The sequence below is a fragment of the Schistocerca americana genome, chromosome 5, assembly GCF_021461395.2.
Source record: "Schistocerca americana isolate TAMUIC-IGC-003095 chromosome 5, iqSchAmer2.1, whole genome shotgun sequence".
Lineage (NCBI taxonomy): Eukaryota > Metazoa > Arthropoda > Insecta > Orthoptera > Acrididae > Schistocerca > Schistocerca americana.
In genome coordinates this window covers 628,034,941-628,049,567 of record NC_060123.1, presented here as the reverse complement: position 1 = coordinate 628,049,567, position 14,627 = coordinate 628,034,941, and positions in this window count along the sequence as shown.

Below are 14,627 nucleotides of genomic sequence, written 5' to 3'. Positions count from 1 at the left end.
TTAATGGGCTGACTTTACTGTTCATAATTTACATAATAACATGGTCTTCCCTACTATGACCATAATACAGAATTTTTTGTAAGTCTTACAATTATGAAAGGTTATGTCATAATATGTGTTATTCCATTTGCATTAACATTTCTTAACTATTTTACTTTGACCAATAATTTCTAATGTTATACGTGCCTCACTGCCTCTTTTTTTTTGCTTGATTTTATTCTGAGAAGCTCAGTAATATATGTAAATACCATAAATGTAATTGTGATTCAAAGAGTATTTGAAGTGAAGTGAAGCGCAGCTGGACACCAAGAAACTTTAGCACGCAATCCCCACAATGATAGTAGTTGTGAAACTTTGAGTATGGACTCTAAAAAAGATAGAGAATTGATTTATTAAAAAAAGAGAGGACTGTTAATCTGTATGTTGTGGAAAGAGGACATGTTGCTAGGCCGTCGCTCAAAACGTATTGTTGCATTTAATGAAAATTGATATTTTAGTGATAAAAAAGAGTAAAGTGTGTGTAAGAGGTGCCAAACATCTATGTATACAAATTTTCTGGAAATGAAAAATAGAAATATCTTATTTTTGGAAAAGGAGGTGAACTGAACTACATTGTCGTCGCTGTCTATCAATCGACAGAATTGTAAGTGTACAAAGTTCACTAAAATACAGGAAAAGAAATGCATTCTCTATAGTTTTCATTCAATAAGTAACAACCTCTCATAATTTATTAATTGCAGTAATTGGATTATGTTCTTGTACAGTAGTATGGTGCTGACCAATTTTGATGTAGTGGGACGTGTAGTTTGAAGGAAGTTTGTGTGCCAAGCAATCTCCGTTTCTCACGAAAAGCAGATTGCTGTTTGATCTTATTTACTTACAACAGTGGTCCCTTAGGTTTGAAAAGCTACAAAAACTTGGGCTCAAAGCTATCTGCAATACGGCCAACTAACTAACAGAGTCGTATTTTAAACCTTAAAGAACAATAACTTCCTCCAAATTGTAATACGTTACCAAATGGTGCAGAAGCTGATCGTTCAAGGAGGCAGCAACCAAAATTCAGGTACCAGTTACGACTTACAGTAAAAATCTCTCTCTCTCTCTCTCTCTCTCTCCAAACACATATATAAATAGTCATATTATTAAGATAAAAGTCATTTTATAAATTGTCATTTTGATTACACATGTATGCATCAAGTTACCCCAGTGGGGGCCATGACATTTATTTCCATATGTCTGTCATTACATTTTACACTAACTGAAACTCCCTTTTAGTTAGTAATCATTAATAGAAGGATTTCCCATAACCTGGATATTTACATGTCCATTCTTAGTTTGAGTAATCACATTCCTTTAACTTGAATTGGTTGTATTGTTTGTTTATTGCTATTATCATGAAGATAGGTTATAATTTCGACTTGTATACCATTCATTTTCAGATGTCTTTATCACAGTAGTATAGGTATTTATTGCACTACGCTAACCACTGACGATAATAAATCTAGGTTTGTAATTTTTTTTGTTCTAGATTAAATAATTATATCTAAGATGTTATTCATAAAATTTATAAAATTTACGAAGTCTTAGCTGTTTTCCCACTGACTGACATGGTCTAAACTGTCTTCCTCATTAGAAGCTATACTTTACATGGTTACTGGATATTTATATTTCCACCCAGTCAAAGATCATCTTATAACTCTGTGGTAGTAAACAGTGAAAGAACTGACATGTCATATTATCTGTGACATAATCAGGTCCCATGCTGTTTTAGAGTACATAGCTTAAATAACTTTAACTTCACAAATTTTACAAGAGTGTAGTTAAACCTTTTTGTTTCAGAGAAATAAAACTTAACTTCAGCTTTTCGTATAAACTATCATTTACCTGTGGATAATGATTGATGACCACTGTATGCTACCAATGTATCGGTAGAACCTCTCTCAAGCAGGCCTATTTACCTTCCTTTCAGTAGCAATACTATAACCTACCTATCTTTCCTGACAGCACATAGACTACACTCCTGGAAATTGAAATAAGAACACCGTGAATTCATTGTCCCAGGAAGGGGAAACTTTATTGACACATTCCTGGGGTCAGATACATCACATGATCACACTGACAGAACCACAGGCACATAGACACAGGCAACGGAGCATGCACAATGTCGGCACTAGTACAGTGTATATCCACCTTTCGCAGCAATGCAGGCTGCTATTCTCCCATGGAGACGATCGTAGAGATGCTGGATGTAGTCCTGTGGAACGGCTTGCCATGCCATTTCCACCTGGCGCCTCAGTTGGACCAGCGTTCGTGCTGGACGTGCAGACCGCGTGAGACGACGCTTCATCCAGTCCCAAACATGCTCAATGGGGGACAGATCCGGAGATCTTGCTGGCCAGGGTAGTTGACTTACACCTTCTAGAGCACGTTGGGTGGCACGGGATACATGCGGACGTGCATTGTCCTGTTGGAACAGCAAGTTCCCTTGCCGGTCTAGGAATGGTAGAACGATGGGTTCGATGACGGTTTGGATGTACTGTGCACTATTCAGTGTCCCCTCGACGATCAACAGTGGTGTACGGCCAGTGTAGGAGATCGCTCCCCACACCATGATGCCGGGTGTTGGCCCTGTGTGCCTCAGTCGTATGCAGTCCTGATTGTGGCGCTCACCTGCACGGCGCCAAACACGCATACGACCATCATTGGCACCAAGGCAGAAGCGACTCTCATCGCTGAAGACGACACGTCTCCATTCGTCCCTCCATTCACGCCTGTCGCGACACCACTGGAGGCGGGCTGCACGATTTTGGGGCGTGAGCGGAAGACGGCCTAACGGTGTGCGGGACCGTAGCCCAGCTTCATGGAGACGGTTGCGAATGGTCCTCGCCGATACCCCAGGAGCAACAGTGTCCCTAATTTGCTGGGAAGTGGCGGTGCGGTCCCCTACGGCACTGCGTAGGATCCTACGGTCTTGGCGTGCATCCGTGCGTCGCTGCGGCCCGGTCCCAGGTCGACGGGCACGTGCACCTTCCGCCGACCACTGGCGACAACATCGATGTACTGTGGAGACCTCACGCCCCACGTGTTGAGCAATTCGGCGGTACGTCCACCCGGCCTCCCGCATGCCCACTATACGCCTTCGCTCAAAGTCCGTCAACTGCACATACGGTTCACGTCCACGCTGTCGCGGCATGCTACCAGTGTTAAAGACTGCGATGGAGCTCCGTATGCCACGGCAAACTGGCTGACACTGACGGCGGCGGTGCACAAATGCTGCGCAGCTAGCGCCATTCGACGGCCAACACCGCGGTTCCTGGTGTGTCCGCTGTGCCGTGCGTGTGATCATTGCTTGTACAGCCCTCTCGCAGTGTCCGGAGCAAGTATGGTGGGTCTGACACACCGGTTTCAATGTGTTCTTTTTTCCATTTCCAGGAGTGTACATTACACATCTTCCCATACACTCTAACTCAAACTACTGCTTTTTTTCTTTCGTCATAATATTAGTAGAATTCTGTTTGTTCATGCTACTTTAAGCACATTCAATGCTAAGAAAATGGGGACTTCCAGTATAACATCCTGTGGGATACTGTGACCCTTTTTAGCGAATTACCAACACCTCCAAGTGAACACAAAGGCCCACTGACAACACTATCTATTCATATCTGCCATTGAGGGTATCTTTATCATACAGCTCTGAGCACTGAGTACCTAAACTTAGAGTCTACAACTCAGGTAGGTCACTATTACTACGTCACCCATGGGCTAATAAGATACTTTTAACTCACTTCTCTGTACTACTTGATTTTATACATACTTACTGGGAACTGCTTCACCTAAGAGTGCTACCAATATAAGATTATCAATTTATAGGACTTCCTCCACATCGTATTGGATTAGGGTTTCCATAGTTTCTCTGAAACTGACTAAAAGTGGATGAAATTTGGGAAGTATAAACTGGGACAAACCAGGACACTTCTGTTAAGCTTAAAAAAGCGAAAGACGCGAGCAAATTACCCCTTTTAGTTGGGAGATGCGAAACTCTGCAGTGAGCTGCTCACAGTAGGAGAGAAGTGGCTCACACACCAGGCTCCTCAGTGAACAGCTGGCCTTCAGTCAGTGAGTAAGACTATGTTCAAGGGGGGAAAGCATGTGCTGTTCTGGCCGTGGTCTTATTATTATTATTATTATTATTTTAAAAAACCGAAGAGGAGGAGGAGAAAGTTGTGCAGTCACCACATTACTGTCACAAGACTACACAGAATGTAGCTGAATGAAAGATTTAATGCAAAGGTACATTGCATACTTCTTGTTTTGCTAGTCAATTGCACTTGGAATTCACTGATTTCAAAGACATATAATGTTTAACAGTATGGTAGCACACTGCTGATTCCACTTATGTTACTAATTTGTTACAGGTAAACTTTGCTCTCTTTAGATGTATCTGAAACAAAAAATTATCCATTTTAGGTGTTTGTAGAGCACACTTTTCATTTACACAAGCTAAATGATCTACTCTTCCCCATGTGCAATGGAAACATAATACAAATTACACAGTCTACTTCATAGTCACTTCACCCTTGATTTATGAAAAACCACTCTTCTGAATATTTTTCTTGGAATGAACACTTCATCTTTGGCAGTTTGAGTCCAATTGAAACAACACACACATTAATAATAAATTAACGGTAATACGATTCAGACAGGGAATCGGAGAACCATATTGTTGCAAAGCTTAAGGGCTCCACAATCAGTCAGTCAGTCAGAAATTCAGAATCAGGGACAAACTGACATTACAGTAGTATTTTTTGGGACATCAATTTCTTTAATCTGAAACTGATACCGTCCTGGAAAACCAGGAACCTAGCAACACTGTATTTGATTCTTACAGCATCACTGCCTCCTGTTAATAATGAGGTTTAGTAATCATTATTAGCTCAATACTCACTGATGACTTCCTCGTCCTTTTTAGATTTCTATTTCACTGTTTAGTTATTAATGGAGTACCTTATCATACTGTATACCAGGTAATCTACTATAACTTTTCTTCTCCCTTTTTTTTCTCATTAATTACGCTTAGCATCAACAGACGTTAACGTAGATGGTTTACCGTGTACTTCATTGCATTACTACTATAATATTTTTAGGCCATTAGTTTAACTTATTCTTTCTTTAAGGCAAGCATTTATTATTGCCTGTCGTGGCATTTACATATCTGCAATACATTATACAAATTTTTAATTAGGCCTCTGGTTGGATCCCTTAGCACTACAGTTTTGGGATGAGGTGTTTCTAACACCAAAGAGGAGAAACCTTCTCAGCTTCTTTATGTAATTTGGAGCTTTGTCCATGGGTAGGAACTGTTACTTTGTCGCCTATTTTAAAACTAGGTGTTGGTGTTAGTTCATTATGCTTACTCAGTCACCAGATAGCACTACAGTTCAATTTAATTTCTATCATCGCTGGAGCTACATACATTTGACCTTTTGTCTCCCAGGCTATTCAGATTTCCCAGTGGGGTCAGGGATTTTCTCTGCCTCGTGATGACTGGGTGTTGTGTGCTGTCCTTAGGTTAGTTAGGTTTAAGTAGTTCTAAGTTCTATGGGACTGATGACCATAGATGTTAAGTCCCATAGTGCTCAGAGCCATTTGAACCGTTTTTTTTTAACCATTCAGACAAGGACAACAGTGGCTCTTCTGTTGGTTCTTTCTCTACAATGTTCATAGACATCAATACAGTTTTCGTTTGTGGTATTTCAATTAACAAAATCTTGAACTCAGGAAGTAGGCCCACCCATTGCATATTTTGTCAGAACAATTCTTTCGAAAAAGTTGTCCCAGGCCTCGCATTATACATCAGTGGGGTTACTCTGCAGGTAATATTTCAAATCATTACATATTTTATATCACATTTCCTTGCTAGCACATTAGCTACCATTATCAGGCAAAAGCCATTTGGTCACTCGTACCTTTGCTAAGTAATCCTTTTTTATAGCTAGCATGATGTTTTCATTGGTAGCTGCTTTCAATTGATATAACGATATATATTCAGACCAGCATTTACTCATGACAAACGTACATTAGATCTCCTGTGTGCCCTTTGGCAATGGCCTGAAGAAATCAATGAACATGAGGTCCTATAGACCCTTAAGTATTATAGGATATATTTTATGCCTTATTGGCCACAGAGTTTCCCTCACTCACTGGCAGTCTGGGATTGACCTAACAATTGTCTCTACCAATTTTTTCATGTTCCTGAAACAGTAATACTTAATCATTTGTTGGAGACACTTCTGAATACTGTAATGGCCTTAACCTTGATGAATATGTTCTGTTAGCTTAACCACAGCATGATTAGTTAGGCATATTCTCCAATTCCTACTATTTTCATTATACCACCAATACAAAATGTTGCTGTGCAACAATCAAATACATTTATCATATTTCGTAGCTTTCAGTAATATTCAAGATAGATGATCATCTCATTTAAACCCAGATATGGTATCTGTTCCTTCACAATCATCTGGGGTAACTTCTGAGGACTTTTATCATATACACCATCTTCAAGAAATATATGACGAGTTTAGTCCTAGTTTCTAGGAAAGTATATTCATTATCATACCCTACTGGTACTGTGGATAGTGCTTCTGACAGTAGTTTTTAACTCCTTCTTTGAATCTTACTTCTAAATCAAATTTTCATAAAAATAAGTCTATGATGTATGAGTTTAATGTTCATAAGAAGTGTTAGTGCTGATGCTCTGTGTTGATTATGATTCTATTACCAGCTAATAGCGAAATTGGTTAAAATTCCACACAACTGCCAATGTTTCCTTTTCTGTCATTGAATAATTTATGTTCATGTTTATTTAATGCTCTGCTGGTAAATGTCAAACTTCAGTGGTTGTCTTTTTCATACGTGAAGCCCCCTTGGAAAACTTTGTCTGTTAATCAGTACTCTGATGCATCTGTAGATAACTTAAAGACTTCTTTAAGGTTTGGGTGGTACAACAGTTAAGCTTACACTAAATTAGCTTCAGTTTTATTGAGCACTACACATTCTTTTTCTCCTCATTTTGAAGACGAGTTTTGTTTTAATACGCACACTCTATCAGGATTGTTAATACTGTGAGCTCTTAGAAACTTCCTAAAAAAATTTAGCGTTCGCAAAAAGTATTTCAGTTGTTTCTTACTCCTTGGACAGGGCACAGTTAGCGACAGCCTCCACTTGTTGGCGATCTGGCCATAGACCATTAGCATCAACAATATGCACCAAGAACATGACTTCTTTCTTGCCAAATGAAGACTTAACTGTGATGTCCTTTTGCCAAAATGTTTTAAACACTTCTTCTGACACTAATAAATGCTTTGAAATTCTTTGCCCATGCTTTAGAAATAATGAGTGTCTCATCTACACACAAAATTATCTTTTTCAATAATTCACTGCTTAAATCTAGGTCCAGAGCATGCCTCAAAACAGGTACTGATACGTTCAACCCAAACTGTAGAGTTCAGAATTGAAATGACCATCCTTCAAATTCAAATGCCATATATTTGTGAGATTCTGGATGAAGCCTTAGCTGTCTGTAGCTGGTGATCAAATCCAGGGTAATGATATACTTACAAACGAAACTCCGTCAGCTTCAGTGGTATGTTGGGCCATTGGAGATCTCTTCAAAAACTGAACATGGAAAAAAGAATCAAAACAGTGAACGGTCCAGATTCATTATGTGCAGTATCAAGCAAGGTTAATGATTGTCGCATCATGGTTGTATGGTCACGGTGTTAGACTGCAAAGGGGGAGATCCAGTTTCAAGTCTCACTTAGTTCCTCTTTCTCTACAAAATTACGAACTTTCTGTCCGGTCAATGATGCATCTGTTTGCTCTATTCAAATCTGTGTATGTGTTGTGGTGTACTGTCAATTTGCAGTAGTGGCGTGTAATGAAGGGATCTCCAGATGTATGTATCTCCTATTTGTTCTACACAGGTACCACATTTTATGCCTCTTGTGTTCCATTTAGAAAGCTTTGAATCTGGAATTCCTTCGTTGTAACATAGTTCACATCCATTAATTATTTGTTGTCTTCATTTCTGTGAGAGGCCTATGTGGCATCTCGCCTGCTCTCACTATTCATCACAGAATATGAGTAATGTGGTAAAAAAATATTACTGTCACAAGTAAATGTATGTCTGGAGGTCCCTTAGCTAAACGTCACTCTTGGAAACTGACATTACTCCATGATACTTACACAGATTTCAATACAGTGAACAGATGTGTAAATGGTGAGAGGGAAAGTTCGTAATTTTGTGAAAATAAATTTGAACCAAGTGCGGTTTGAACCCAGATCTCCCCCTTTGCAGACTAACGCCATGACCACACAAGCACCGTTTCAATTTTGCTTCTTTTTTCCACTTTTCCACAGTTCAGTACACCTTCTTCCTTTTTTCATGCTTGATCTGAGTTCAGTTTTGATGGGTTATCCAATGGTCCAATTTACCACTAAATTTGAGGTATGTGCAATGGGGCAGTTTCCCTTGTTAGCACCATCAAGCTTAGCTAATACTACACCCTTGGCAATGGGTCAGTCACTTTCCATCTCCATAATATGGTTGAGTGCTCTGGAACCCAAAACCAAATGGACCCAACCTTGAGGTTTCTTAACTATTGTCACCCAATTATTATAGAGACTTTTCGATCATTCAATAACACTTTGCTCTACCATTTTCCGGATCTCAACAATTGCAGCAGGCATTAAATCAAATGGTAGTGGATAAGATGTGTTGAAGAATAGCTTATGTGTTTCAATTTTAAGCTTAGATTCGTAATCTTAAATTTGACCTGATTTTTTAGAAAATGTATCTCTATATATAATTACTAACGTAATTAATTGACCTCTTTCTTTTGATGAGAGGGAATCACCTACATTGATTTTGCCCTCTGATTGTCCTCTACTGGTTTAAACCCTTAGATCATTTCCATCATGTCACGAATTCTTAACATCATTCTGGGTAGCGCACCAGTGTATGAGAGTTGTTTGAAAAGTAGGAAGTATCGGTCACAAAAGAATGAAAATCAAAACTGCTTTATTTGCAACAGTTCGCTACACATCCCAGCTACTTTTCTCCATAGTCATCACTCCGACTTGGACATCTTTCTTAGCGTTGTACAAATTTCCCAATGCCCTTGTCATATAAGACACATTCCTGTGCTTACTGACAATTTTCTGCGCTGGACTGCAGCTCGTTGTCTGTGCCAAAACGTTGTCTTCATAGCTAGCGGTTCATCTGAGCAGAGATGAAAATTAGAGGGAGCTAAGTCCAGGCTGTTTGGGGGGAGATCGAATACTTCCCATCGAAGTCCTCATTGACGCCGAGAACTGTCATGAAGAAGGAACTGCATGACAGTTATGTTATGTGGAGTTTTATGAAATCAGAAGAAATCACTCGGCAGGCACCCATACTTGACGGGAGAGACTGTTTCCTAGGCGTCTTTATGTGCTCACTGTGCGCTCACAACTGAAAAGAGTGGCGTGACACTATAGACCTACTAGAGACACTGACCAACAAATCTGTGCAAAGCATCTTCGGGTTTCCACTGTGATTTCCATTTCGCGACCGATTGTTCCTTACTTTCCATAGGTCTTGTACTACCTCCTGACTGTCCTTATTTACCTACTCGTTCACGAAAAGTGAACGAAGAGCGACCTTGTGCTGCGGCGCGCAGCCGGCGCGGCTATGGTCTTGTACTAGCTGCTTGTGGGCGCTCGACCCCACTGCAAATTCTGTATTGACCGCTGAATACCCATCCGTGACTCGGTGTTGTCGGAAGTCGTGTGGTCAGTCGATCTCCTTCCTAACGACCAGGTATGTTTCAGCACCCGGAGGCGACTAAATGTCGAACAGGAACGCGGACACCACGTGATCCCGCTGCCAGTTTCCGCGCTGAAGTTCGGTGCTGTCAGCACTCTGCTATCTGGTGTTGCTGGAAGACAGTCAGCTTCTCCATCAGCAATGGTAGGCGGGGATCAGTATTAAGTTCAATAGGTGGAGACGGTCATCTCAGGTACATCTTTGCTTGGTTCGTAGATTGTTCTGGAGTATCTAGGACATAGATTCTTTACAGTGCCGTTATCGTGGACTCGAGTGCTATTACTGGGAACGTCATCGATCCCATTGATCAACTCCCTCAGAGCTGGGTCGCTCGAGTATTTAATAGGAAATAATGTGAGGCTATGACGTAATCCTTGGTTTGTAATAACCGCATATGTGCTCCTTATTCTGCTATATTCGCTCAAGAGGCTCTTAACTACTGTGTAGGTTCTGTGATACTGGTTCCAATGAAATAGGTACAGTTTCTCTCTCTGAGTGCAGTGTTGTAAAATTCTGAGGCGTGATCAACTTGCGACATACCGTTTATTTCCTGGTTCTGCCCCTGTCGTGACTGCACGTTGCTTGTAGCAAGGTGAACAAGTTTTAATAAAATTTTCTAATTTTCAATCCCTTGTTATTCTGAGGCATAATAGTATTTTCATGTGAGACACTGCCAAGGAACTATGTGTAGCAATTATGCTAACGGCACTTCTCCCTTAATTGTCTTCCTTTTACAATGTGTAATAGCTCCAATTTTTACTCTGGTTACGGTAGCATTCGATACCTTCATCTTGCTTGTAAACTTTCAAAATAATCTTGGTCGGCCACTGAAATCTCTCTACCTGAGTCTAAAATGACATTAACCTGTTCCCCCCTTCAATAATTCTTTCGATTATAGGTCTTATTATTCTTTGTTCCATTGATAACATCGGCTCCCCCAATAGTTTCTCTCAGGGAATGTTCTTTCTTAATATTAATTATACCTAGTAGTTTTGGCCCCCTGCTCACTGGTAACAGTCCCTTCGTAAGGCCCCTCCGAAGGGGCCTCCCCGGTTTCTCTTATTCTCTATAACCAGAGTCCCTATAGGACACACATTATCCCCTGTCCTTGGTTACCTTGCAATCGCTGTACTTTCACATTCATATTACGTTCCCCTTGATAATTGCCATTATTCGATCTTTTTCACGTGTCATTACTGATTTCTTCATATTTCCCTTTCTCCTTGATTACCTCCTAGGTATTTTCTGTATTCTTCCCAATTAAATCTGGAACGGTCTTCTTCCCTAGTATTATTTAGAATACCCAGCTGTTCCAGAAAGCTCAGAATAGCATTAACTTCGCTGCATTGTCTACCTATCATTTTTTCCCTCACAAAAGAGCTCATATGACTTACAGGCTCATCTAGAAACTTCCTACGATTTAGATCTCATTCAAAGTATTTCCTGAATCCACCCTAGCTTCGCTTATATTGAATTGGATCCGGTAATTTCAAAGTCAACTTTTGTTGTCCACCTTTCGATCTTTGATCTTTGGACTGACAGCAGAAATCTCTCCTACTAGTAAATTAATTTGCGTGGTCCACTGTGAATCTAACTCCTCCTATAATCCAGTGAGGTTGGTAATGTGTTCCCGAAAGCTCTCAGAAAAATAATAGGATGTATGTCACCCTCAGGCTTAAAATTTGGAAATAAACTGACTAGAAGACCGTCACTTTCCATGCGGAATTTTTCTCATCACTTTCTGGCCAGTCGAATAGATGCCATTTCCGTATTAAAACACCACTGTTACACTCTGTTCTCTCTCTCACATTCGAATCGCTACCTACAGCCTGGCGTTACACAACGTTGTGTCACATGCTCTGTGTGTGTGTGTGTGTGTGTGTGTGTGTGTGTGTGTTTTCAAAATCTGCCCTGTCAAATATCTTGCTTCAGACACCAGAGGCAAGTTGTTTCATATACTTTCTGGTTTTGTTTATTCTTTGATATACGCTTTTTATGGTGTTGGATCTTCTGTGCCTAGTTTTAAATGCATAATTGTGGAATGACTTGAATGCACGGTTCCCGGCAGATTTACGTTGTGAGTTGTTACTCTCAGAAGCTGTTACATTTCTTTCGTCTTTTTTCCTGTGGCCACATTCAATAAAGTATGTCACTGGTCTGCACATGTGAATTTTTCGTATAGTCCAGTTTCGCTGTGTTGAGATATATGCAGGATTAAATCGTTGAACCACGGTCTACCCAGCCTGCACCGACAAACTGGTGATCCCGTGATCACTTATGTATGTTGCGACTGGCTGTATGGCTACCACCTTTTTAGCTACTTAATGCAGCTTTGTGGCTTCCACAGGTGGAGGCCAGTTTTTAATGTTCCGGAATTTTGGCGGACGCTATCAAGTTTGTGCTGGTAGTAAGTCAATAGACTAACAGTACGTCGCACAAATATAACATGTAATTACCTCACCCCCAAAGGCTAACTTTCACGACTGGCTTAAAGCAGAACTGATCTGGCGAGTGTCAGCATCGTAGGAAGAGTGAACCCGACATGTTCTCACGCAAGCAGATATCGAAGATAGAAAGCCTTCGCAGTATTTGAGGCACCTACGAAGGAAAGTGGACACGGGAATAGTACTCGACAACTCGTTGCGCATAATTTGGAGCAGTTGCTCACTATGGCCCATCAAAGCAATCACAACATCGCTGGGTTACACATCCTTGGACGTGGTAGACAATTCGGCAGGTAAAACTCACGAAGCGATGACGGCGGCTCAATCATTGCGCAGTGCGCTAGAGTGACGGTAATTTTTTCGTGCACAGTTACGACGCCTTGGAGGCCAAAGTAGATCTTATGACACAGAAGACGGCAATTATCTCGTCGCGATTCAAGCAATCACAGAGGCCAGAGTCGATATCGTCGTCGCTCGCACAGCAGATCATCAACGACATCGCCTGGATCAGGGCCTGAGCAGCAAGATATATGTTGGTATTACTGAAGATTCAACGAGCAAGTAAGCAGATGCACACACCCCTGCGCTTACCCAAATGCCAGCGGCAGTCGGAAGTAGGCGCCTCCGATTGCCAATCAGTGTCTCCATGGCTGTTTGTTTGCGATTGGCGATCCAGCTGGAAATATTTGATGTACAGTGGATCCGATTGTGTATTTATCTACGGGCCATGTTACACAGATGACGACAGCCTTCATCATTCTCTCTGAGCGCTGCGAACCACTTGATCATAATGATGTATAGTACTCTACGATTAGAATTCGATCCGGGTTTGCATCGAGCTTTCACATGGGATTTCGCCATCGTGGTCATCGCTGAACCCATTATTGGAGCAGACATTCTCGCCTATTATAACCGACTGCTGGACATGAAGAATACGCACCTGCTTGATAACACAACCCTGACAACTGTACACATTGCCAAATTGATTCATGGAGAGCACACTGAACTATTCCGCGGATTTACATCGAGTTCCGAAGAAAGGTGTTATGTGACGTCCGTAGGGTGACTACAGAGCTCTTAATGCCATACCAAAACCAGACAGAGATCCTGCGCCATTGTTGCCTGATTAAAATTACACACTAAATGGTGCTGATATCTTCTGCGGCTTAGACTGTGCTAAATCACACACTCATATACCCTGATGGAACAGGATATCCTGAAGGCAGGTGTAATAACTTTCTTTGGACTGTTTGAGGGCATGTTTATAATGTTTGGTCTCCGGGAAGCTGCATAAACCTGGAAAAGGTTTGCTGACTCTATGTTTCGAGGTCTGTCATCTTGCTTCACCTATCTTGATGGCATTCTAATTTCATCAACCTTCTCAGAGCAGCATCGTCAACATTTAGTAGATGTGTTAGAATGGGTAGAATGACACAGTGTGGTGCTCAACACACCTAAATGTATCTTTGGCCAGACACAAGTTGATTTCCTGGGACACAGAATGTCATCAGCTACCATTACCTGAGACCAAGCACCGACAAGGAATTGCACTGATTTCTGGGCATGCTGAATTTGACCGCTGCCACCTGCCATGTTTGCCTGAGCTACAAGAACCATTAACTATAGCGCTCTCTGCACCGAAGAGTAAAGGTAACTCGTCCATAGCATAGACTGATGGAATGAACTTGGCATTTGAAGCATCCAAAAAGAGAGTCGCAGATGCTGCACTGCTTGGGCACCTCAAGCGTAATGTGCCCTTGGCCCTGGCAGTTGATGCTAGTCAGTCGTCAGTTGCGAGGTGCTGCAGCAATGGCGCGATGATACCTGGCTCCCGCTAGTGTTATTCTCGTGCAAGCTGTCATCCTTGCTTTGAAAATGGAGAACGTATGACTGGGAACTTCTAGACATGTACGAGAGCATTAAATACTTCACGATGGACAGTGGGTGGCAATCTGTTCCGTTATGTTCACCCAACTGGCTGAATTTTGCAGCACAGTCCATCACAAAATGACGAGCTACCTCATGGTCATCAATGGGATGATTAAGAGTTGGCCCCACTCACTTAAAGCAGCACTGATGTGCTATGACAATGATTGGACTAAGGCACTTGCCATATTGCCACTGGGCTTCAGGAGTACTTATAAAATTGACTCAGATACAGCAGCTGAGCTAGTGTACAGCGAACTGTTGCATCTATCAGCTGATTTGTGGACTTGAACACTCTGTTCAGTCTGACTTTGTCCATCAACTTTGTCACCTGATTAACTTGTCTCTGCCCCCACACATCCTTCCAGAATCGGAACAGACTCTACCTT